Source organism: Rattus norvegicus, chromosome 7, assembly GCF_036323735.1.
Source record: "Rattus norvegicus strain BN/NHsdMcwi chromosome 7, GRCr8, whole genome shotgun sequence".
In the NCBI taxonomy this organism is placed as follows: Eukaryota; Metazoa; Chordata; class Mammalia; order Rodentia; family Muridae; genus Rattus; species Rattus norvegicus.
Window position 1 is genome coordinate 94,226,083 of NC_086025.1, and position 24,037 is coordinate 94,250,119.

Here is a 24,037-nt window from a genome sequence, read left to right on the forward strand (position 1 = left end):
GTCCATGCCGCCTCTGTACATAGGAGACTGCGTGGCACCCGTGAGTGTTTAAGAATGTCAGCATCCCTCCCTGACAGTTTTTCTTTGTTATCACCTGAAACACTGTGTTTAAATATCATCAGCTGCCCTTTGTTCTTAATAAGAGTGCAGAGGGGCCTGGAGACATGGTTCAGTCATGAAGTGCTTGCCTTGCAAGCCTGAGGACCTAAGTTCAATCCCCTAAACTCATGTTCAAAAAGTTCTAAGTGTTTTCTACTTTAGCCCAGGATTACAGAACCGCCCCCCCCCCCCACACACACACACGTACAGTGTTTGACCAATGTTTGACATCCAAAATTGTCTTCTGGCTTCCACATAAATGTGTGTCCATATGCACCTGTGCACACATGTGCACACGTGCACCCACACACACACACAACTGAAATATCTTCTTAATTCATAGTCCCCCCCCCCCACATTCTCCGAATTTTTTCTTTCTTAATAGAAATAGGTCCTGTCTTCTGGCCGCAGAGAAGTATGTGACTTCTCTGGGTCTCCAATTGCTGGCCATAGCAATAGGTTCCAGCCCATCCAATAGAAGTTCATCCCTGTAATAGTTCCTACTAGAAGAGAGGACACATGAGTGTCTACAGCCATACTTCTTATTCTGGAAAGTCACGAGCATAAAATTAAGAAAGCAGCACACAAAGAGGGTCAGAGCTAAAATTCTCAGGCTTCAGGCCAATCCTGTGATCCTACATTACCTCTGGTCTTTCCCACAGTTTTGAGACTTAAGTAAATTAGCCCCTTTCCTTAAACTAGTTACGAGTCCACTTTTATGAAACAAAACTAAACAGATCTTTATAGATCTTGATCCAATCTTGGCATGAATGCCTTCTGTTTAAAAAACCAAATGTCCAAGGCTGCATAGTTGATAAGATAAAGAGGTTTATTATCTCTAGTTCTGGAAGTCCAAGAATGTGCTGGGGCTGTCTGGTTAGCTTTCAGTGGGAGATTCCTGCTGTTTCGAGCATTGAGGAACAGAGGGGAAATGGGTATGTAGAGTATGCTAATGGGTGGTAAGAAGATCCATCACAAAAAAGCCTACACACACACACACACACACACACACACACACACACACAACCAAAAACAAACAAACAAGCAAACAAAACCTTAGGGAACACTTAAGGAACCTCACTCTGTCCTTCATGAGGGTAGCTAGTGCCTCTGTGACCCAGCAATTCTGTCCCAATGGGAACTAAGCTTCTATTCCACAGGTGGAGGTGACCCTGGGTATCTTGTTTCATAGATACTGTCTCTGTTTCCTTCAGCTATGGCTTGTTGGCATCAAAAACACCTTCCTCCCCCTTTGGCCTTTTGCCCAGAACTGCCTCTCAAGTTAAATGTGTAAATGCCCGTGAGATTCACAGAATACTAACAAGTAAAGATCGAAAGACTTGGGAGCAGTTTGGTAAGAAAGTCCTGAGGAGAAATGGGAGGATGGCTTTTACCCCAGATATTCGAAACACTGACTCAGAGTCCAGGGCATCTAATTCACTCCCCACTCTGCCCTCAAAGGTGGGCTGACTTTGGTAACTTCTCAGAACCTCATTTTTCTCATTTAATAAGTGGGGGTGGGGATTGCTTTCTTGTGAAGCTATTATGTGGATTCAACAGAATGATGACTGAGATTTCCACAAATCATCTGAATTCACGGATGGATTGTTTCTCATGGAAAATCAACATAAAGAGATCATGTGAAGCTCAGAACCACTCATAAAATCTCAGACGTAAGAAAGAAGTCTGACCCAAATTTATCCTTAAGCACGGTGACAGAGCAAGCAGTCAGAGGACGCTACAAGGAAGGGGTGAGCTATCTAAGGTGTCAGACACCCTGATAGACAAATAACTTATTTCAAGAACAGATTGATGAAGAGAAACACAGGTTAGATGGGTGTACCATGACCATCCTCCTCTCTTCCCATATGCTCATCCTAAAAGAGCACCAGAATAGGTCAGCACACAAATGACCTGGACTTATGTCCTGCCCCGGCTGCTGTTCCTAAACCTAAGGACATGGGGATGGATTAGGAGGCTCATGATTCAGAAGTCACATGAGTCAAGGGATGTCACATTTGCATGAAATTCTATCTGCACTGCCTCCATTGGTAATGGTTAACTGTGTGTGTCTCCGTGTCTGTGTGTGTGTCTGTGTGTGTGTTTGTGTGTGTGTGTATGTGTTTGTGTGTGTGTGTTTGTGTGTGTGTGTTTGTATGTGTCTGTGTGTGTGTTTGAGTGTGTGTGTTTGTGTGTGTGTGTTTGTGTGTGTGTGTTTGTGTGTGTCTGTGTGTGTGTTTGAGTGTCTGTGTATGAGTGTGTGTGTTTGTGTGTGTGTGTTTGTGTGTGTGTTTGTGTGTGTGTTTGTGTGTGTCTGTGTGTGTGTTTGAGTGTCTGTGTATGTGTGTGTGTGTATCTGAGTGTTTCTGTGTATGAGTGTGTGTGTTTGTGTGTGTGTGTGTGTGTGTTTGAGTATCTCTGTGTTTCTTGCACTTCTCATTTGTCCCCATGAATTTGAAGCTCTTCTGTAGCCTGCCCCTTTCCCTGTGTTGATTCTATGAAAACATTGTGCTGAATGCCCCTGGCTATTTGAAATGGAAGCATTTGTGAGCAAAGTCCTTGCCTGAGACTGTCCACGAAGCAAAGAAAGCATCAGTCATATGACAAATGAACACAAAAACAATACAATGGGGCTCGATCTTTAGAACCTGCTTCCACATTCCTTAAGCTCACCTCCACCGTTACCAGATGTGTGAGTCACTCTCCAGCTCCCTGCACAGAAAGCGTGATTTATAGAAACACTTCAAACAGACACTTCTGGTTCTACACTGGGTTTTGCTTTGAGGGGACAGTTTCCTCTCTAAGGTGTGACTTGGGACTTGCTTGGGACCTGCCACAAGAGGCCCCTGCCACACCCAAGTGTCCTTTTGACACATTTCTCTCCTTCCCTCTCCCATGGTAGGTTGGAACGCAGCACTGCTGCTAGCTAGTGCTGGGCCACCATACCTCCCTGTGGCTTTGTAATGCTGTCCACACCTTTTTACTTTTTCGTAACTTATTTTTTATTGTCCCTCTTGATTTCAAATCAATGAGTTTCGTTGCACTTTCTTCATACATATCTATCCTATGTATTTTGCCTGTTATGAACTTCTCTTTCTGTCCTCTCCCCTTGCTGATATTCTCCCCTTTCTCCTCACAAATAATACACCTTCTGCTTTCATATGTATATGAAAAAGGTCTCTTTATGTTTCTCCCCCAAATATGATTTCTCTTCTGTTTTCATGCCATATAGGCATATACATTTATAAGTATATATCTATGTATATGTATGTATATATATATATATATATATATCCTTCATGTGAGACAAAATATGGATTATTTGTATTTCTGTATATAGCTTATTTTACTTAATATGAAGAGGTCCAGTTGTCCACACCTATTTACATAATATTCTTTTTAATGTGTTTTGACATTGTGTTGTGTGACCATCTGATTCCCAATGGGACCCTGAAAAATCCACAGGGTCTCTTAGGAATATCTCTCACAGTTTTCCAAACCCTGTATCTTTGTTTTAAAATGGGTTAACTTTAAAGTCTTCCTTCCTAATCTTTGATACATTTTATTAGAAGAACTATGTGGGGTATGAAGAAGAGTATTGGTTAGGGAGGGGCAGATCAGAGCTTACATCTGACTTCTGGCCATATAAACTAACTAATGACTGTTAGAAATTTCGGAGGTGGTGACTCTTTTCAGTGTAGTTCTTATGAGTAAATCAGAGACAGTAAGAAGAGAATTTTGTGTGAAACCCCAAAGATGAGGACAAAGCTTGGTAGCACTGCATCTTTGGGAGAAGAAGAAAATTATCCCACATGCGAACGGCTTGCTCTTCACGACTAAACTAATACCCTACTGGCTTGCTTTAGAAATGTTAGAGCTTCGTTTGAGGAAAAGAAATTCATTTAAAGAGACTTTTAATATTGGGAAAGGCCTTGTTTCCATTCATTTTCTGGCAAAAATAATAAAGTGTAAGACAAACTTGGAGAAGGTATGTGCCGAGAAGGTCATTTGGTATCCCACTCTTAGAAGCAAAGGTGCAATTGTAGGTACCAAGGTGTTCCCAAGGATGTGGCAGAACAGAGTTCTTGAAGATGCCCTGAGAGCATAGAACCTAGCTCTTATCAGGAGACGACGGAAGCAAAGGACCGAACAATGCTGCTCACAACACCCCAGCAAGTATTGGTTGACTGGAGGCAGGTGAATGGCACAGAAGGCAGTCAGCATCACTCGTCTGCTCACTAAGAACAGGGTACCAGCAAAAGGCAGTATCTAAGAGTTGCAGGCTATCTACATTTATAGCAGAGGGTCTCCAAAGAGTCTACATTAAAAGTCAGCATCCATATCTGACCGCGAAGAAGGCTTTCAACAAGCCAAGGGAACACCATGGCCATCATCTGCCACCTGCTCTCTCATGCATCCACTGTCATAATGTCATAGCCTTGGGCAAGCCATCAGCAATTGAGTAGGCTAAAAGATTGCTGGTAGAGGATTGAAGAGATGGTGGAGCACCTTATGCTTTTACTAAGACTTGATCATATAGACAATTGAGGTGGGCAGCTGAGAGAAGCTTTAAACTAGTAGTGAAATTAAATTTTGACGTAAATGGAACTGGACTTTTTAATACTTGGAAGTGATTGGAAAAATCTGCTCTTTCCAATCTGCTATCCAGTGGAAATTAAATGCAACTAAGGCAGTTTGGAGATTTTTTTTTTTTAAGATACAGTTTTCTGATGCTATCAACCAGACACAACCTGCTCCAGGGAATGTACACCATGGCATATTCATAAAGAACTGCTGTTAATGCTATATCAAAATACTGTAGCATGTAGTTTTTAAAAAACAGTCCACACTAATCCAGCTAAACACCGGCAATGCGGTCTCACCAACGACCAAGCGGTGGTCTTGCCCTGGTTTCTCTGGCCAGTGTTGCCAAGTCTCTCAGATCTTCTCAGGCCATCCACGCCCTCTGGCTAGCCCGCAGAAAGTCGGCTACCACCCCTTAAAATGACAACACTGGAGACTTTTAATAACCAGCCCGATTTATAACAGTAAATCTCCAACCCCAAAATGCCCACGCAAAGAACACACGACTCAATTGACATAAATAAAAATGGCACACCTAGATCAGAGGAATGTGCCCTGTACTTCTTATTGCCTGCCCATCTACAAAATCCCAAGCTACTTGCGGTCCAGACCATGTGGGCCAGCTCTATCATCTTCTCCTTCTAGTTCCATTTTGTCTCTCTCTCTGTCCCTGTCTTCTCGTCTCCATCTCTCTCTTTCCCCCTCTAAAACTTTCACTTCACCCTCCTTCTTCCACTGCCCAATCAGAGGCTCTATCTTTATCTGACCAATTAAGATCTCGCCTGACCTTGCCTGAGTACAGACACTCATTTTGAGGGAGTAGAACAGATAGACAGCAACGCGCAACAAAGTACTAAACTGACGAATGCTAAAATCATGGCATATTCTGATTATCAGGAAGAGTTCGCCTTCTATGTTCTAAGTTAAAACATGACAAGGCTTTGTTCCATCGGATTGAATGTAGAACAATGATTTCCTCTGGAGAGAGTCAAGGTCAGACCTATTTTCCAGGACCTCAGACACCACAGTGGCCCAAAGTTTAAGAGAAGACTGTAAGTTTCCAGGTGTATTCACCGTGATCGCTGAGCCAGTGTCTATTTGATCCGAAGAAGCTGAGCTCACCAGTTGGTCCTTAGTGAAAAGACCCATATTGTTTCTTTTCTTTAAATTCTTAATGGAATTAAGGAAACATGTGACTCTCGCATCCACATATTCTTTTAGAAGCAACTCTAACCTGTGATTCTTCTTTTTGGAAGCAACCCATAGTTGACTTTCCAAAACAATCCAGTTCTTTCCATCAAGACCAAAACACCCAGGTTTCTGTCTTCCTTTTGGGTTCACTTTTGTCCCTGGGGTTTTCTACAAATTCTCATTGAAATACTTTATATCCAAAAATCATATTAAGTGAATAAAGCCTTTTCAGATTAATCAAAGCATGTAACACAAGGTGACATGTTAGGAGACTTAATGAAATTATCAAGACAAACACTTGAGTACAGTCTAATTAATTCATATGTCCTTGAGAAGACTCCCTCCCCTAGTTTTGCACAGTCTGGGAACAGGTTTAAGGGTTAGCTTGTGAATATAGACTTATGGAAGATTTAAGGAGGGGGAGGAAGCCACTATACTTTTATTGTAAGCAACATTTCTCTTGTCAGTTGCTTGGAGTGGTATTGGGGATACCACTAGCCCGGAGATAGGAGGCAATGTTCCTCTTTACCTACTTCCAAGAGAGTGTGGGGCAAAACCTTCAGACCAAGAAAGCAGACTTGTGTAAGCGTTTGCATGAGTCATGTCTTCTCCAGTCACTGTACCTGCTGTTGTCCCCATCTCTGACCGTATCTCTTTCACCGACAGTGGTTAAAAAAAAGAAGAAGAATCATATAACTCAAGGAGAAAGGGTTGTTTGTCATTTTTCTGAGCATCTCTCAGAGTATACTGTGTATAATTTGTAAAACAGTTCAATGAACCCTCTTACTTAGGGATGCTTAATCTTTGGGGGTGATCATGTGAAACTATAGGAACTGTCAAAAAATCTAAAAAATATTGTAAAAAAAGAGCAAAAACCCCCAACCAAACAAAGACAAACAAACAGACAGACAAAAGCCTAGAAGCTCCATAAATATAAATTATGTATAATATAAACAGGCTCATGGGCACTCTACCAATTTTCCCAAAGATCAGTGATTCATGTCCTCACAGAAATGACAAGGTCTCATCCCTTCCAAGCACCTCTAATGTATCAATAAAAAGCAGAGAATCAATGAATCAAAATTATACTTTTTAAGGATACCATAAGGAGAGGGAAGGAGACAACTTGAGTAAACATATTATCAAGAGATTTAATGTGGAAAAACCTCAACAGAGGATCCCCTTGCACTTTCTTGTGGCATCAAGCAATGTTTGCTAATGCCCAAAATCTCAGTGTGTTTGTCTCAGTCTCTCTGAGATTTAGGATTGTGATTGACATTCATGGCAATAAAATAATACATGTGCACCGAGTTGCCTTCTGTTGCTTGAAGTATTGTATATAAACTGTGAGTATCTGGGGATGGAACCTAAGCCTTCATCATGCTTGGCAAGCACTGTATCACTCAACTATGTTTCTAGTGCTATATAAACATTTTGTAGGGTCCTTGAAGGAAAGTAGTCGAACACCCTCTATTCTGTGTTCTTCATCCCAGCGTCTGTCCTTGCCTCCACCATTCAGATTACATGAGATAAGAAGCACCACGTTTTGGAATATCCATGCACACAGGCTAAGAGAAAGGCTGTCCAAAGGCTTCTTGCTATGCCAGAGGTGGATATTAGGTAGGGAGCTTGGATTTGGCATGGAAGGGGAATTGGTCTCTTTCTACTTAATGTCGTAGTGATGGTTTTAGGACCAAATGCACAGCATTCTAGAAATTAGTGGTGGTACATCATTAATAAGGGTTATAATCTGAGCCTCTAACAGTGAGAACAACAGAAAGAAAATTAACTTTCATAGGCTGAGAAAAGTTGACTGGCAAGGGAAAAACATCACTGCAACTGAACTAGAGCTATTTAAGCACCCAGCTCACAACCCAGGGTCGCCTGGCTTTGGAAGGCTCAGAAAAGGCTAGAAGTCAGAGCTTTTACCTGAGAGAACTCAGCAAGATGGATTCTGAACTCTTCTTTATGATGGCAAGAAGAGGAAGCCTGAGCATGCCCTGTTGTGTTGGTTTAATAACAGAGGTCACCTTGATACCCGGATAGCTTTTCATCGGATTTTCTCTCAAGTGGGAAGCTTCAGATCAGTGTATTGCTTCAGAAGAGCTGTGTGGGAATAAATGTGTTCAAATAATAGAGGCTGCAAAACAGTGCAGCACCCCTAAACAATGTTCTGTCCTCACTGTTGTGGTCCCTGTCACTATGTTAGCATGGTTGTGGTGCCCAATGCAAAAATAGTATGTGGTGTGTATCTGAGTTTTGTATGTAACTTTCCCAAAAGCTTGACAGCTGGAGAGGGTTTTTGTTTATTTGTTTGTTTGTTTGTTTGGTTTTTCTGTATTGTCTTGTTTTTTATTTTTTATGTTCATGTCCTCTATATGAAGTCTGAAGTTCAGAAACACCAAATGACTTCTTACAAAATCTTTCCTCAAAGAGCAACAGAAGTATAATATTATTCCTGACATCACTGGATCTCAAACCTCTCGGGATTCTGACTATTCATATTATTTCTAGTTCATTTGTTTCACTTATACTGGCTAATATAGATTACCAAGTGCCAGGCACAATGCCAGGCACAAGATGTTCCCAGATGAAAAGACAGAATTTTCTAGACACCCACAGCCTAATACAATAGACAACCTTCCATTTTATCACTAAGCCTGTGCCTTTGGTTCTCCGACACTATCATTGTGAAGAGTGTCTGATAAAGGAGAATTCTTTATTTCAGATTGTTTGTGGGGGGAATAAATGTGCTCATGAAAATATGCACACACATGTACAGATACACATACCTGTAAACATGCATGGAGGCGAGAAGAGAATGTTAGGGGTCTTCCTTTATGAGTCACTGTTATATTCCCTGAGCTTAACGTCTATCAGAGAACCTGGATGAGTTAGAAGGCAGCAAGTCTCAGGAGCCCTCCTGCCTCTGTCCTCCACAGGGCTGATGGTAAGGCGGACTGAAGGCACACCCATCTTTTTTACTTGAGTTCTAAGATCCAAATTCAGATCTTCGGGCCAACACAGCAAAATACATCTTTCTATCCTCAGTCTCAGTTTTATGAGAACCCCATAAGGAAACATCTAAAAACTTCCTTGAGCCCAAAGACCCCATATTAAAAATGTCTGCTTTTATTGGACTAAAGTGCTAATGCTCATCTTTAATTTATTCAGCTGGTCCAAGCAGGGATTATAACCTTTGTACCTCTCCTTTGCCTAAGTTGATACCCAGGCTACAGAAGACTGTATCTGGACTCAAAAATCCTTTCTGTTCAGTTCATATCCTAGATTCCCAGATCTGTGTGCCTGATTCCCTGTTTTCCTGCAAGAAATTCTATCTTTTAACCTTTTTGACATCTGATTTTTTTTTTTTGGTATATAATGGCTCTAGAGAGATCACATGCATTCTAAAACCCCTGACTCATTCTAATCTCACCAATCTGAAGCTATGTGGCTTGGGCAAATAATTGCTTCTTGCCTTGCTTCTGGGAGAGGTAATAGCCAACACTTTGAATTACCCTGTAATCTATTATTATGGCAAAATAATTATCATTATACAGTTCCTTGGCGCTTCATCCACGAAAGCTTAGATCATATAAATTCTTAGTGAGAGATGGTCCCCATCTTCTGAGTGTTGCTGTGCTTGAGTTATTGGTCCTCCATCTTTCTCTCTAGTCCCCTGCAGGGAGGGAGGAACCTGGAGGTTCAATGAATTCACTGCCACTTGACATGTAGAGAAACTATCAAGAGAAAGAGGGAGACGTTGGGTGTTTGCTCTCAGAATTACATCCAGAGCTGGTCCCTTTACCATTGCTTGAGGCCCGTGTGGCACAGGTAGCTTCTTCCATGTAGAACTTTAAGGCTCTGAGGTACCAGGGCCACATACTCTTTCGTAGTCTTCAAATAGAAAGGTAAAGACCAGACAGACATCCTTAGCATGGTCACCAACCAGATTTAACAAATGCAAACAAATGCAAGTCCGTTCCACTTCCCACACAGACTATCCACATTCTGTTTTTTAGGATGAACCAATCCACTTGTGGCAGTTAGAAGACACCAAGGACCCCAGACAATGTTCACTGTTTATGTCTACCTCCCTGTGGCAATAGAACCATAATCTACCTTCCCTTCCAGCAGGGCTACCTATGACCTTCCTTTCCAAACAGAACTCAGCTAGGAACCATCAATGAAGCTTGTTTTGAGAATTATTGATGATTTCAAAAGCATTTGGAAGACAAAGATAAGGTAGGGTAAGGTAGATTTTGGTTTTCTGTGTTTGAAAAAACGAAAGGATTAGGTTTTAGACTTGGATCTGAAATAGGAAGTGGTTTGTAGCCTGACTAAGACAGTTTCACAATGAAGATTAGCATTTAAAGTCCTGATATACATTTACACTTTTTGACATTAGTGAGTCTATGTCATCTAAGCAGCATTATGTTGTGTGACCCCTTCGCTACAGAAAGAAAATTAAGATTTGGAACACTTATGGATCTGCCTCATATCTAGTCACACGTGTTGTCTGTCAAAGGTCCCAAAACTGTTCTTCATGCTAAATTGCAAAGGCACAGATTCATCTTCATTTTGTAATATCTACATAATGTATCCATAGATACAGTATGTATATTTTCTATATTTGTGAATGAATTCCAGACAGCTAAACTTGAAATGTTAATGTATCATGTTAGTTGCCACAGGCTCTAACAGCTCTCGAGAGATGGGCCCTTGGGTTGGCCTTGGAGGTAGTAAACTGGCTGGGTTAAAAGATGTGGAAAGACCTGTCTTCATTATTATAGGACTGTTTCTTTGAGTCCTGCACTATTGAAAGTAGAGAAAGCAAGCCAAGCATCAGGACCGGTGCATTCACTGCTCTCTGCTGCTGTGACTTCTACAATGGACCATAACCTCAAATGGTGAGCCAAAATGCACTCCTTCTTCCTTGGGTTGCTTTTGATGAGTTTCTGTATAACAGCAATGAGAAAAGAAATAAGACTGAACATCCCTTCAAACACTTACAAGAAAAAGGGCTTGATTCTCTTTTGGCATAGAGGAAGATACAACAGAATTTTTATGCTTTCTTTCTTAGGAAGAGCCTGCAAGACAGCACTTGAGGCTCTGGCTCTAAGTGTATGTGGAGAAGGCTATGAGGACCAAGAAGTGTGGTGTGGGGACAGAGCAAGAAGGGAAGGTGTTGATGGGGAGGGATGTGAGCTTGGGACTCTAGCCCAGCATGATCATTCAAGAGCTCTAGAACATGGGAAGACTGTAGAAGACTGAAACCACCTTCTCACACCATTTAAGGCTTTATTCACAAGCTGGAAACCAGATTCTGGAACAGAAATCACCATCCTTAATCCCTTCCCTTTTTGAAGGATCAATTGATGAAGGTCACAGTACCCACTTGTATTGCTATAGAAATAAGCGGAGAAGTAATTAAAAGGATTGAGCTGCATCACTGAAGAACTACAATTATTTTGATGATTAGACACAATTGAACCAGGGAATTAAATAGAAGCAAGAAGGCTGATTGTAAATGTTAACTCTTTCCAAAGCCATCAAATTAAGTGAAAGTACATATAGGTCCACACTCGGCTACCTCCAGAGCCCCTGCTCTTCATCCCGATGAGGTGCTTACCAACACCCATTACCTGACTCAAGACTGCTGATTTCAAGGCACTTGGAAAATGAATGTAAAAATCCTGTTTACTTTCTTCAGGGAATTATGGGCTGCTCCTTTTGAGCAGGGCCAGAAGGAGCTTCTGAAATACATTGCTGGAAGTAAATGGACTTTTTCAGCTATTTTCATTACAATTCACTTCCTGAAAACTCCATTTTATCAAAATGGCTGTTTAATAGTATTTTCGGTGCTCAGGAACATTTCCCAAATGCACAGGCCTGAAGTTCAGGAACGCAGGGGAGGCTGTGATAGAGACAGATTCCTTAAGGAGGACTTAGGTACTAAGATCCTCCAAACTTGTGCCCCAAACCAGAATCCAAGTGGAACAACTTTTACGCTTCTAGCCCAGTAAAAAGGGAAACACAGATTCAAAACACTGATTGTGCTGCTCACCAATTGAGTATTTAAGAGTAAATCATATTCTCTCCCTGGATTATTATTTATTATTATTATTTTTATTATTATCCCTGAAATGGGTTTAGGAATACCTCCATCACCTATATCAAAAGGTTCTTGTCTAAATTAGATTGTATCTACTCATGTGAAATGCTATGTAAATCAGGGCTGATACAGATGAAAAATAGCTGTAAGTTATGTCTCCTAGTAAGAATGCCTGAGAATTCACAATCGAAACTCTGGAAGCAGGATTCCAAGGCAGCTCTCAGATCTCCTGATGTGTAAATCCTCATGCCCTCCCCCTTGTGAATAAGCTTGAGCCTGTGATAGGATGGTTGCCCTGTCCTATGTTAGTTACCTTTTCTGAGACTATAACAAATGCTTGAATGAGTATTTAAAATAATAATGAATTTTGACACCTACTTCAGGAGATTTCTGTCTACCACAGCCTGTTCCTCTGATTCCGAGCATATGGGGAGGCCAAGAGCTCTTGTGATAGAAGCTGCTCACCTCCTGGCATAGATGAAGCAGAGAACCAAAATGGTCCAAGGAGTTGGGTGGAACATTCCAAGACTCAGCTCCTGAAGTCCGCTAAGCTACACCTCTTAGAGTTTCTGCACCCTCCCAAAATAACTCCATCAGCTGGTGACCATGTTAAAATGATGCATGGGCCTGTAGGGGCTGGAGGCATTTCACTTTCAAATTAGCACACCATTAGCTTATGGTATCGTTAAACTTCCATTTGAACAGACTGAAGAGAGGATTTTATTGGCTACTTTTAGTGTGTGGCACAGGATAGTGACCTGAGGATGGTCTCTAACAGCTTGGTGTCACAACTGCATGGTACTGAATTCTATGGACAACCTGAATGAACATGGGGGGGGGGGGACCAGCTAGTGCTCCAGAAGAAAATGCAGTTCAGTTAACTTGTTGATCTGGCCTTTTAAGTCTCTCTACAAAAATAAGTTACTTTGTGACAGCTCTTTAATTTATAAAAAACAAACTATGAGGCAGTAAATGAGCATATTGTGGCTGCCATGTTTGTGCTAATTTACTGCATAGCTGTAGACAGATAATACCTAATTGGCTATTCTGGAGTAGTATATTGAAGTCCTTGGAAAGTCATTGTTCTACGAAGGCAATGAGAAAAGTAGTGAAAACTATCAGAATCAATGTATTAGAGCACCAGTAATTCACTAAAGGATTGCAATCAGTGAGCCAATTATTCAAGAAAATAACTGAATTTCATACAACACAGTCTCATGACATATTAATTTCCCCATCATCCTATCTCTCTGTTCCTTTGGTAGCATTAAAAGTCATCAGCCTCACCATTGTGGTAGTTAGGAAAACTAGCAGCTAAGGGATCCCTGGTGAGAGAAAAGGCTTCCCAGAAACTTCATCTCTCCAGGGAACTGAAACTATTTGATTTGTTGGAAACTATGAAAAGCTCTAGTTTTGATCATTGTCTTCATGTGATCTAATCCAGAGGTCATTATTCTCTTAGAGAATAAGCACACCTACATAGATAGCTGTCAAACATGAGCCGTGACAATTACAAAGATCTGGGGCTGCTAGAGAAGTGGTATCACTTGGGGCTACAAATAGGCCAACCAAAATGACCTATGTGATGTCTGTAGAGGCCTTTGAAGCACATGGATATTTTTATGACTGTCTGTAGTCCTCAACAGACTTGTGAACTGATAGTTCTGATCCCTCTTCTCAGCTATTGTGAGCCTCTGAATTTGGTATGAAGCCCTTGCCAGTATACCAAAACTTCACACACACACACACACACACACACACACACACACACACACAGCCTAAGACATTTTAAGAAATCTGTTTCTAATAATTAGCTAAACATTAAGTTAATTATTTGAAGACTTCAGTGGCTGCACATGACAAAAATACAGACTTTATTTTTACTTTATACTTCCTTTTTGGCCAAAGAAAGTTAATAAGCATACAATAACAGCTGTCAGTGACAATAACAAAATCCAAGACAGAGTAGAAATCTGATTCTTAGAGTTGGCCTAATATGTCACTTAAAAATCCAGTTTCTTCTAACAAGAAAGAACAATTGTATGTTTGAACAAGCAAAAGCAAAGAATCAATACACTTAAAGACACATCAATATAGATTATTCAAACAAAGAACAAAACAAAAGAATAAAGGCAAAACAATTGAATTTCAAAGGTTCACAGGACCCAGGAGTATGAGGTCCAATCACATCCATACACCAAAACTAGGCAAAGGCATATAAACAAAAGAAAAATGATATTTCACACAAATATAGACACTTAAAAATCCTAACAACACCACAAACTTAATTCTTCAATGTGCAACATGGTCACATACCCTTAGCAAATGAAATTTATACCAGGAATGTATGTTTGTGCAATACATTTTCCTAAATTAGGGTTTCTATTGCTGTGAAGAAATACCATGACCAGGACAACTCTTATCAAAGACAACATTTCATTGAGGCTGGTTTACAGATCTAGTGCATTATTGTCATCACTGGAAGTATGGTGGAATGGGTGAGAATTCTATATCTCGATTGCAGGCAGCAAGAAGAGAGTGAGATAGTCTCTCAAAAGGCCTGGTCTGAGCTTCTGAAACCTCAAAGCCCATCCCCAGTGATATATTTCCTCCAATAAGGCCACACCTACTCTAAGAAGAACCTATGTTTTTATTCTTTCAAATAATTCCACTCCTTCTGAGCCTATGGTGGGCCTATGGTGTCATTCAAACCACCAAAATATTAAAAGCAACTAATGTGATATGTGACATAAATAGAGCAAAATTTAAAAAATGGATTTTATCCCTACAATAGAAAAATTCAGAAAAACCCAATGCCATTGCTTAATAAAATGAACACTCACTCGGGGAGAGGCAGGGGAGGGAGAGGTTTCAGCTAATGTATCTGTGAAACAGCCGTATCAAACAGCTAGCTAATGGTGAATAACTGAAAGTCATTCCACCGTGATAGGTACATGACATGACTTGCATTCTTGCCACTTCCACTGATGATGAGATTGGAAGTTCTAGAAGCTATTAAATAAACAGTAGACAAAAGGAGATTATGAGGTTCAAAGGCTAAACAAAGACATAACAACAAAAGAACACCGGTGTCTCATGGGAACATTTCTAGGATGCCCTTCTCTTCTAGGAAGAGAAGTGAAGGGCTTCTGTGGCATGTCTGTTTACTCCGGGGTTTGTGTAGCCATTGCAATCAGGAAGCAGGGCAGCTGTGGTAATGTACAGGACACTTGGCCTGCTGTCACTGGCATGCCATAAGCAGACCTGGATCCACAGTACCATTTATCTCTTCACATCCAAAGGCACTTTTCTTTGCTTCAGATATATAGTATTTGTGAAGTAGAGGCAAGACCCAGAGAGACAGGCTTCTGTAATCCTCCAATGTTACATTGCACTATGCAGAGTCTTCATGTTGTCTCCCATTGAGAGAGATCACATGCTTAAATGAGAAAAAAGTAGCCAGGGCAGAATTTGTATAACAGCATCCAGCCAGTCGCAAGACTGATGTCAATTCATTGTAATATTAAAAAAACAAATATGAAAGAATAAAACCAATAGAAGTATAAATTGCACTAAAATGTAGAAAACAGAAATGAATAAATTAATGAAAGTATAAATAAATGGAAAGCCACCTCATGCAAGAGGTTTGGAGGATGTAATTGTAGAGATGGCAGTTTTAACTTTATCCCCAAGCTGATCTGCAGTTTTAATGCAATCCCATTTAAAACTCAACCTGGCGTTTTTATAGAAATTGACAAGTTCATCCTAAAATGTATGTGGACCTTCAGGGCCTAGAGAATAGCTAAGAGCCTGAAAATGGAGTAAAGCAGTCTACATATTCACACTTGGTCAAGAAAACATAGCAAATCTATAGTCAGGATAATGAGAATCAGAAACCATGGCAGACATGAGTCAAAACAGAAGAATCCAGAAAGACAGCATACGTCTGTGTGAACTGGCATTTTGCCAGAATGATAAGACCATTGACAAAGAAAAAATAGTGTCTTAACAAAGTGCCCTGGGTGGTAAGATTTTCACATGTAAAATCGTAATGGTGCCTGAGCTTAATACCCATTCTGAACGTCAAATATCAACTTAAAGGCAAGGACTAAGATAATAAAACTCTTCAAATTAGACATAGGATTCTTAGATATGACACAAATCATATAAATAAATAAATAAATAAATAAGCAAACAAACAAACAAACAAACCATACTAATGAAATTTACAAACTTTGGTCTTCAAAAGATGGTATCACACAGCACCATTATTCATAATGGCCAAAAGTTATAAATATGCATGCCCACCAGCTCTTGAACTGATAAACAGAATGTGGCCCATTTAAGTAATAGAATACTTACTCTTATTCAGACACAGACTCTACATTTGATAGTATCACAATTATATCTTAATAAAAGCGACATGTAAAAGAAAATCAAAAAATTCCAGGCATGAGACTGCAATCCTGTAATCCGGTATGTGGGAGGCCGAGGCAGGGAGATGTCTAGTTACAGGACAGCCTATGGTTCATAGCAAGACCCTGGCACAAAAAAAAAAAAATTAAAAGTTAAAAAGGAGATTAACACAAGGTATGCCTATGTTTCTATTCTACCAAAGATTAATGCTGTCGACTGTTGCTGTCCTTAACACAAATCTGAAAATTAAGGGCATGGAATATAGGCAGAAGTGGAAAACTTCTAAAGCCCTCAGGAAGAAAAATTTGTGGTTGTGAATGTTATAGTTCCCCTAAGGAGTTACAACGAGATCCTGCCACTAGCCAACCAAACTGACAAGATTGTCATACTCCACAAGAGGCCAGAATGACACTGGAAAATTGTTTATTGAGAGACCAATATGTGACTGTCGTACTGCAGTTCTCCTGACATCAGTGAAGTTCTTGACTGTCCTTGCTCAGGTTTCAACTTAGATATTAAACACCACAAAGAGCTTTACTGGGCTCCCCAGGACAGTGGGTGGCACGGCATGCACCTAATTTGACCTTGCTATTTAATTCCTTCCTGAACCTGGAGGAGAAAGGTTTCTGGTCCCATTTTACATATGGTGAGGCCAGTTGGGTCTCCTACCCAAGGTCACAAAGGCAATGTCTCAATGTCATGAGTCTGGTTCTGAAATTCAAAGGCATGTGCTGTCTCTACAGCTGAGTCTTCTTACTGTCACTACTGTAGGTGCTGTTCATATCGAAGAGGGCAGTATGGTTATAAGCATGGCCCACAGCCATGACATTCACTTGCATTTGATTCAAATCTTAGAATGAAAGTAGGTTGTCCCTAACCAAACACTGAATACCTCCCATTAAAGGAAAAGCCAGCTGTGGTGATAGATCTGTTCTTTTGTTTTGGGAGGCATCGTTACTGGGTGAGTTATATTGGGTAATAACCCCACAATTCAACAACTTAAAATTGTGTGTGTGTGTGCGCGCGCGCGCGCGCGCGCGCGCAGGCGCACCTACATGTGTGTAATTGAGAATCAATCACATTTTACTGACCTTGGGGGATTACATTCAGCTCCTGTCTTCAGGTTGAGCACAAGTCTGAGCTACGCATTTCCCTAGATTCCTGAGGTGCAGTGGCTGCCTAAGATATGCTCTTTCTCATAATGATCATGGAGAAGAAAGTCTCAAACAAAGCAGAAAAATACATAAATTCCCTCATCATTGTTGTCCATGTTCTATTGGCTCCTATTCAGTGCGACAGGGAAATAAACTACAAGCTACAGCAGTCCTTGGAAACAGGAAAGAAATGGACTGCTCCACTTCCAGGCACTCAAAGTAAGATGGAATCTACTTGTATTTGTATTCTTTGGGTGTTATAAGATTCTAGGGCAAAGCTTAGCAACTATTTATTCAAAGGCTAAGTCCAGCTACTACTTAGCTAGCAAATAATGCTTTCTTGGAATGTGCTATTGAATTTATGCTCATTTCCTAACATATCAGCTTGGCGCCTTTCATGCTGCGACAGCAAAGCTGCCACAGAGACGGATGGAGGAATTTCTTACAAAGTCTAAACATTTCCTAATCTTTTTCTCAACAAGTTTTCTAACCTCTTTTCCGAGCTATTTGGTAATTTGTGAGGGATTTCAATATAACAAATGAACAGACATAATATTCTCCTTTCTTTCTTTTTTTCTTTCTTTCTTTCCTTCTTTCTTTCTTTCTTTCTTCCTTTCTTTCTTTCTTCCTTTATCTCAATTTGAAAGAAACCAAGGCATACCTATAAAAGAATATTTCAATTGAGCAATTTTCTCCTCCAGATTGTCTTGTGGATATTTCTATTAGTCATTTTCTTCTTTTAATTTTTAATTGATAAATTATTGTTTTATTAGGATTGTTATGAGTGTTTTGTCTACATATATCTCTATGTACCACACAGAGTCTCAGTGGAAGCCAGAAGGGTGTGAGGATGCCCTAGAAGTTACTGTTGGTATGAGCTCCCTTGTGGATGGTAGGAATTGAACCTAGGTCCTTTGAAAGAGCAGCAAATGTGTTCAATGCTCTTCCCAACTTTCTCTTCTATTAGTTTCACTGGATCTGGTTTTATGTGGATGTCTTGGATGCTCTTCGACTTGGGCTTTGTACAAGGAGATAAGAATGGGTCAATCGGCATTCTTCTACATGCTAACCACCAGTTGAACCAGCACAATTTGTTGAAAATGCTGTCTTTTTTCCATTGAATAGTTTTAGCTCCTTTGTCAATGATCAAGTGACCATAGGTGTGTGGGTTCATTTCTGGGTCTTTAATTGTATTCCTCTGATCTACCCGCCTGTCTCTGTATCAATACTATACAATTTTTATCATAGTTGCTCTGTAATACAGCTTGAGGTCAGGGATGGCGATTCCCCCAAAAGTTCTTTTATTGCTGAGAATAGTTTTTGCTATCCTGGGTTTTTTGTTATTTCAAATAAATTTGCAACTTGCTCTTTCTAACTCTATGAAGAATTGAGTTGGGACTTTGATGGGAATTCCATTGAATCCATAGATTGCTTTTGGCAAGAGGGACATTTTTACTATATTAAACCTCCCAATCCATGAGCGTGGGAGATCCTTTTGTCTTATGAGATCTTTGATTTCTTTCTTCAGAGATTTGAATTTCTTGTCATACAGATCTTTCACTTGCTTGGTTATAGTCACAATAAGGTATTTTATACTATTTTTTGGCTATTGTGAAGGGAGTCATTTCCCTAATTTCTTTCTCGGCCTGTTTATCTTTTGAGTAGAGGAAGGCTACACTGTCAATAAGACAAAATGTCAACCAACAGATTGGGAAAGGATCTTTACCAATCCTACATCTGATAGAGGAATAATATAATATATACAAAGAACTCAAGGAGTTAGAGTCCAGAGAATCAAATAATCCTCATTAAAAAATGGGGTACAGAGCTCAACAAAGAATTCTCAGTTGAGGAATACTGAATGGCTGAGAAGCACCTAAAGAAATGTTCAACATCCTTTGTCATCAGGGAAATGAAAATCAAAACAATCTTGAGATTCACATCACACCAGTCAGAATAGCTTAGATCAAAAACTCAGGTGCTGACGAAGATTTGTGGAAAGACAAACACTCCTCCATTGTTGGTGGGAGCACAAGCTGGTACAACCACTCCAGAAATCAGTCTGGAGGTTCCTCAGAAAATTGGACATAGTACTACCTGAGGAACCAGCCATACCACTTCTGGGCATATACCCAAAAGATGCTCCAACATTTAACAAGGACACATGCTCCACTATGTTCATAACAGCCTTATTCATAATAACCAGAAGCTGGAAAGAACCCAGATTCCTTCAACAAAGTAAGATATAAAAAAATGTGGTACATTTACACAATAAGGTACTACTCAGCTATTTCAGCTATTAAAAACAATCCCTTCAGGAAATTCTCAGGCAAATCGATGGAACTAGAAAATATCCTCCTGAGTGTGGCAACCCAGTCACAAAAGAGAATACATGGTATGCACTCACTGATAAGTAGATATTAACCCAAAAGCTTGAAATACCTAAGAAAAAATTCACAGATTAGATGAAACTCAAGAAAAAGAAAGACCAAAATGTGGATGTTTCAGTCTTTCTTAGAAGTGAGAACAAAATACTCACAGGAGGAAATTCAGGGACAAAGAGTGGAGCAGGAACTGAAGAAAAGATCATTCAGACACTGCCCCACCTAGGGATCCATTCTATATGCAGCCACCAAACCCAGTCACTATTGCTGATACCAAAAAGTGCTTGCTGACAGGAGCCAGATATGCATGTCTCCTGAGAGGCTCTGCCAGAGTCTTACTGATACAGATGAGGTTAGTTGCAGCTAACCATTGGACTAAGCATGCAGACCCTAACAGAGGAATTAGAGAAAGGACTGAAGGATCTGAATGGGTTTGCAACCCCATAGGAAGAACAACAATATCAACCAACCAGACCCCACCAGAGCTCTCAAGACTCATGGTGTATTTTTCTTATTTTTCACTGATGTAGTAGACCCAACCCATTATATATAGTAATATCCCTGGACTAGAGGAAGAGAGACTGAACTATGTAAGAAAGATATCTGAGCAAGCCAATAAAAAGAATTCCTCCAGGGTCTGCTTTAGTGCCTGCCTCCAAGTTCCTGTCTTAAGTACCTGTTCTGACTTCACTTGGTGATAGACTGTGACCTCGAAGTTGTAGTGAACATAAAGCCTTTCCTACGTTTTTTCCCCAGAAATAGAAAACAAACTAGGAGAGTCTCCAAACTTTTCTTGCCAAGAAGCAGTAATGTATATATTCACTTAGTCATATGCAACTTTGGACAAGTTACACAAACACTTTCAGCCTCAATACCTTTATCTCTAGCATAGAAATGCATAATATTTGCCTCACTGGGTTTCCATGGATATTGAATAAGGCAATGTGTGTTGCTATATATTGACATTATTTTCCTCCAGAAAATGAATGGTGAACTCCTAACTCAAAGTATCTGGGCTGCGACTTGTTGCAGGATATTAGATTATGTTGTGAACCCCAAATTTGTGTGATTTGCTGAAAAAAGAAAAGAAAAGAAACCTGTTTCTAGTTGTGGGGCTCAGCCTTTAGCACACAGCTGGCTGGAATACAGACAAACCCTTAGTACACACCTATTATCCTAAACAATGAAGGTAAAGTAGCTCGTAGAAGGAAGCACCCATGTTAGAATGTGATGTCTAATTAAGTGGCAGACAAAGTGATGAATCAGAGAAAGATTTGACAGAATAGGATCTGCCCAACTTTCAGAAGAAGAGAACAAAGAGAAGCTACTTGAAGGTCAGGGCAGAGAGGGGGAGACAATTTTTACTGGGACAATGGTGCAGAAACCATTTGCAGAGTAATAATAGGCTCAACATAGATGAAGACAGAATGAGCCAGAGAATGAGAAGGAGCCAGAGATTATAACATATTGCCAAAGTCAGCTTGAGGCCAAGCAGAGCAATTCAGGAGAAGCCCAGAGAAGTGAAATTGAATCAGTCAGCTAGGAGGGTAGTTTTGAGCCAAAACAGCTGAGTTGACTAGCTTCCAGGACTAGGCCTAGGTTAGCAGATGGAGGCACTAAATATCTGAGGTGACAATTACAACAGGTGGATAAAAGTTACTTTCACAGTGACTGATTTGAAAATAAGATCATCCTAGAAGATTTTAGTTGGGATGATGTTATACCGGAATAAGGTAGGGCTTTCTCCAATGTGACACATTGAGAAGATGGCCCTGTGTAAATGCAAACACTCAGGGACTGTAGTGTATATCTGTGGAAGCAGAGATATGATTGAGTCTACAAATCAGGGGATATCTATAGCTACCAGAAATTAGGAAGAAGCAAGAAAGAATCCCCTCTTAGCTTCTAGGGAAGCACCCTGACTTTCTTATCCCAAAATCCATAAAGAATTAAGTTATGTATTTAAGTCAAATAGCTTTTTTAGTGATGATCTTAGTATACTAAAATACACATAAAGCTCTTAGAATAAACTCTGGCAGGTGATAACTCAGTGATTAATGTTAAAAATTAGTCTGTGTGTTTTTCCTTGCAGTTGCTATTTATCTTCCTAATAATTTTATAAAGTAGGTATATTAGTCTGTTCTTGTTGCTATAACAACAATGCCATAGGGTAAGCATGTTTTAGAGCAGTTTTGTCTCTAACAGTTCTAGAGACTGGAAGTCAGGTATGAAGATGTCAACATGGGTGGGCGAGTTCAGGGGAGGGTTCTCATCTTGCCTTGGAAATGAACACCTGTAGCATCCTCACCATGAGCATGGTGGAGAGAAAGCATGAACACATATGCTTTTCTTGTCAGATCACTAATCCCATACTGAGAGCCTTAGTCCCATGAACACAACATTAGTCATTTCCCATTAACTTCTCTTCCAAATATAATTGACCCTAATATGTGACTGTATGAATATTTGAGTTTAATATGTAACATACCTCTTTACAGTAGATATTTATTACTTCCCTTTTATAGGTAAACTACATCTGAGTGAGAGCAATACACAAAATAACATATAATATTGGAAGAAAATTCTGAAGGTCTCCAAAATTCCTCATGGACATCCATACAAGGTCCTGTGATGATAGCTGTGTTTAGGCTCTGAAATAGGGGAGACTGATTCAATTTCACATTCAGTCACTGACTGTCATGCAACCATGGTTGGAGCTTTAGGAGCCTTTCATGAAGAATGGATGATTAAGATCCCCCTGGAGTGGTTATTGTCATGAAGCAACGAGATGCATATAAAGAGAAATGAAGAGTTCCTGATGCAAAGAAGACAACAAGTAAAAGCTAAAACTTCAAAGATGAATAACCAAGGCGTACAGCATAGCCTAATAATAATGATTATTAGAATATATCACAATAACGTCAATGACTGATGACTAAAGTATATGTGCTATGATTCCTTCATTCAAAAATGGTATGAAATAGTATTCATTTGTTTGTTTTCTAATGATATAACACATTTCTGAGACAAAAATTAACTTAAAGAGAGGAAGGGTTGTATTGTTCAGTTTCAGATGTCTGTTTCAGCCCATGTTCGTTGGGCCTTGTCACTTTGGTATCTACTGTTACATAAAGAGTAGCCATCCATCATAGTGAGAACACAGGAAGAGTGAGATCTGATCATCTCATGGGGGTAAGAAGTAAACGGACAGTCTTGAAGAGCTATTTAGAGTGAGACAAAATGGGTTCCAGCCCTAAAACCAATACCTAGTACCAGAAATGAGATTAATTATTTAATGGCTAGACCACTTCACAGGCGACAGGCTGTTTCATCTTCACACAGGATACAGGAAGTGGCAAGGCTACAAACCCTCAAGGGCTGCCTTCTAGCAAGGCTACACCTCAAAATCTTCCATATACAAGAGACTAAGGGGAACATTTGCTATTCAAATCACCGTGGATCTTTTTTTTAATAAATCCTCATTTGCAGTGCTGAGGATCAAGATAGGTATATGTTACTCTGTAAGTTTGTTTTCTGTACCCTCTCTGAAGAGAGGGGGATTAGCTTATCTAGGTGTCAGTTGCTAGGTGAAAAATGAAAATTTGGGTTATATGACTTACATAACATATAGTCTATACAAGACGCTTAAGACATTCTCTGTCACATAACAAGTACATGATTACCACATTATAATTCCATATATGGTAGGAAGGCTAATTGGCTAATTTCCAGAAAGAAAGACATAAAAATCTGATACTAATTGCTCTTTTTAGAGGGTGAAAATGAATGATAAGGGAAACAGGAACGTCTACATTTACTTTACTCCTGCTGTTCCGCAGAAAACAAACCAATTCCCAAGCAGTCATTCATCTCCTGCTCTCTCTGTCCCACGAGGAAGAGTACACATCACATATAGTGGGTGGTAACATTTTTTCCTTCCAGGCAGGGGTTCTTTTTATCTATACACAGAGATACATTTAATAAAAGATCTTCATACTTGTTGGTGAGTCACAGAATCCTCAGTCTTGTGATCCAGCATGAAAGGACTACCTAGGTGCATGCCGGGTGTTTCTGAAGTGCTGAATCATTGTGGC

General features: G+C 40.0%; 1 pseudogene; it reads right to left on the minus strand.

Annotated features, from left to right (window-relative positions):
• Positions 1 to 24,037, minus strand: part of LOC134479736 (U6 snRNA-associated Sm-like protein LSm6) — a 64,830-nt pseudogene that overhangs the window by 20,452 nt on the left and 20,341 nt on the right.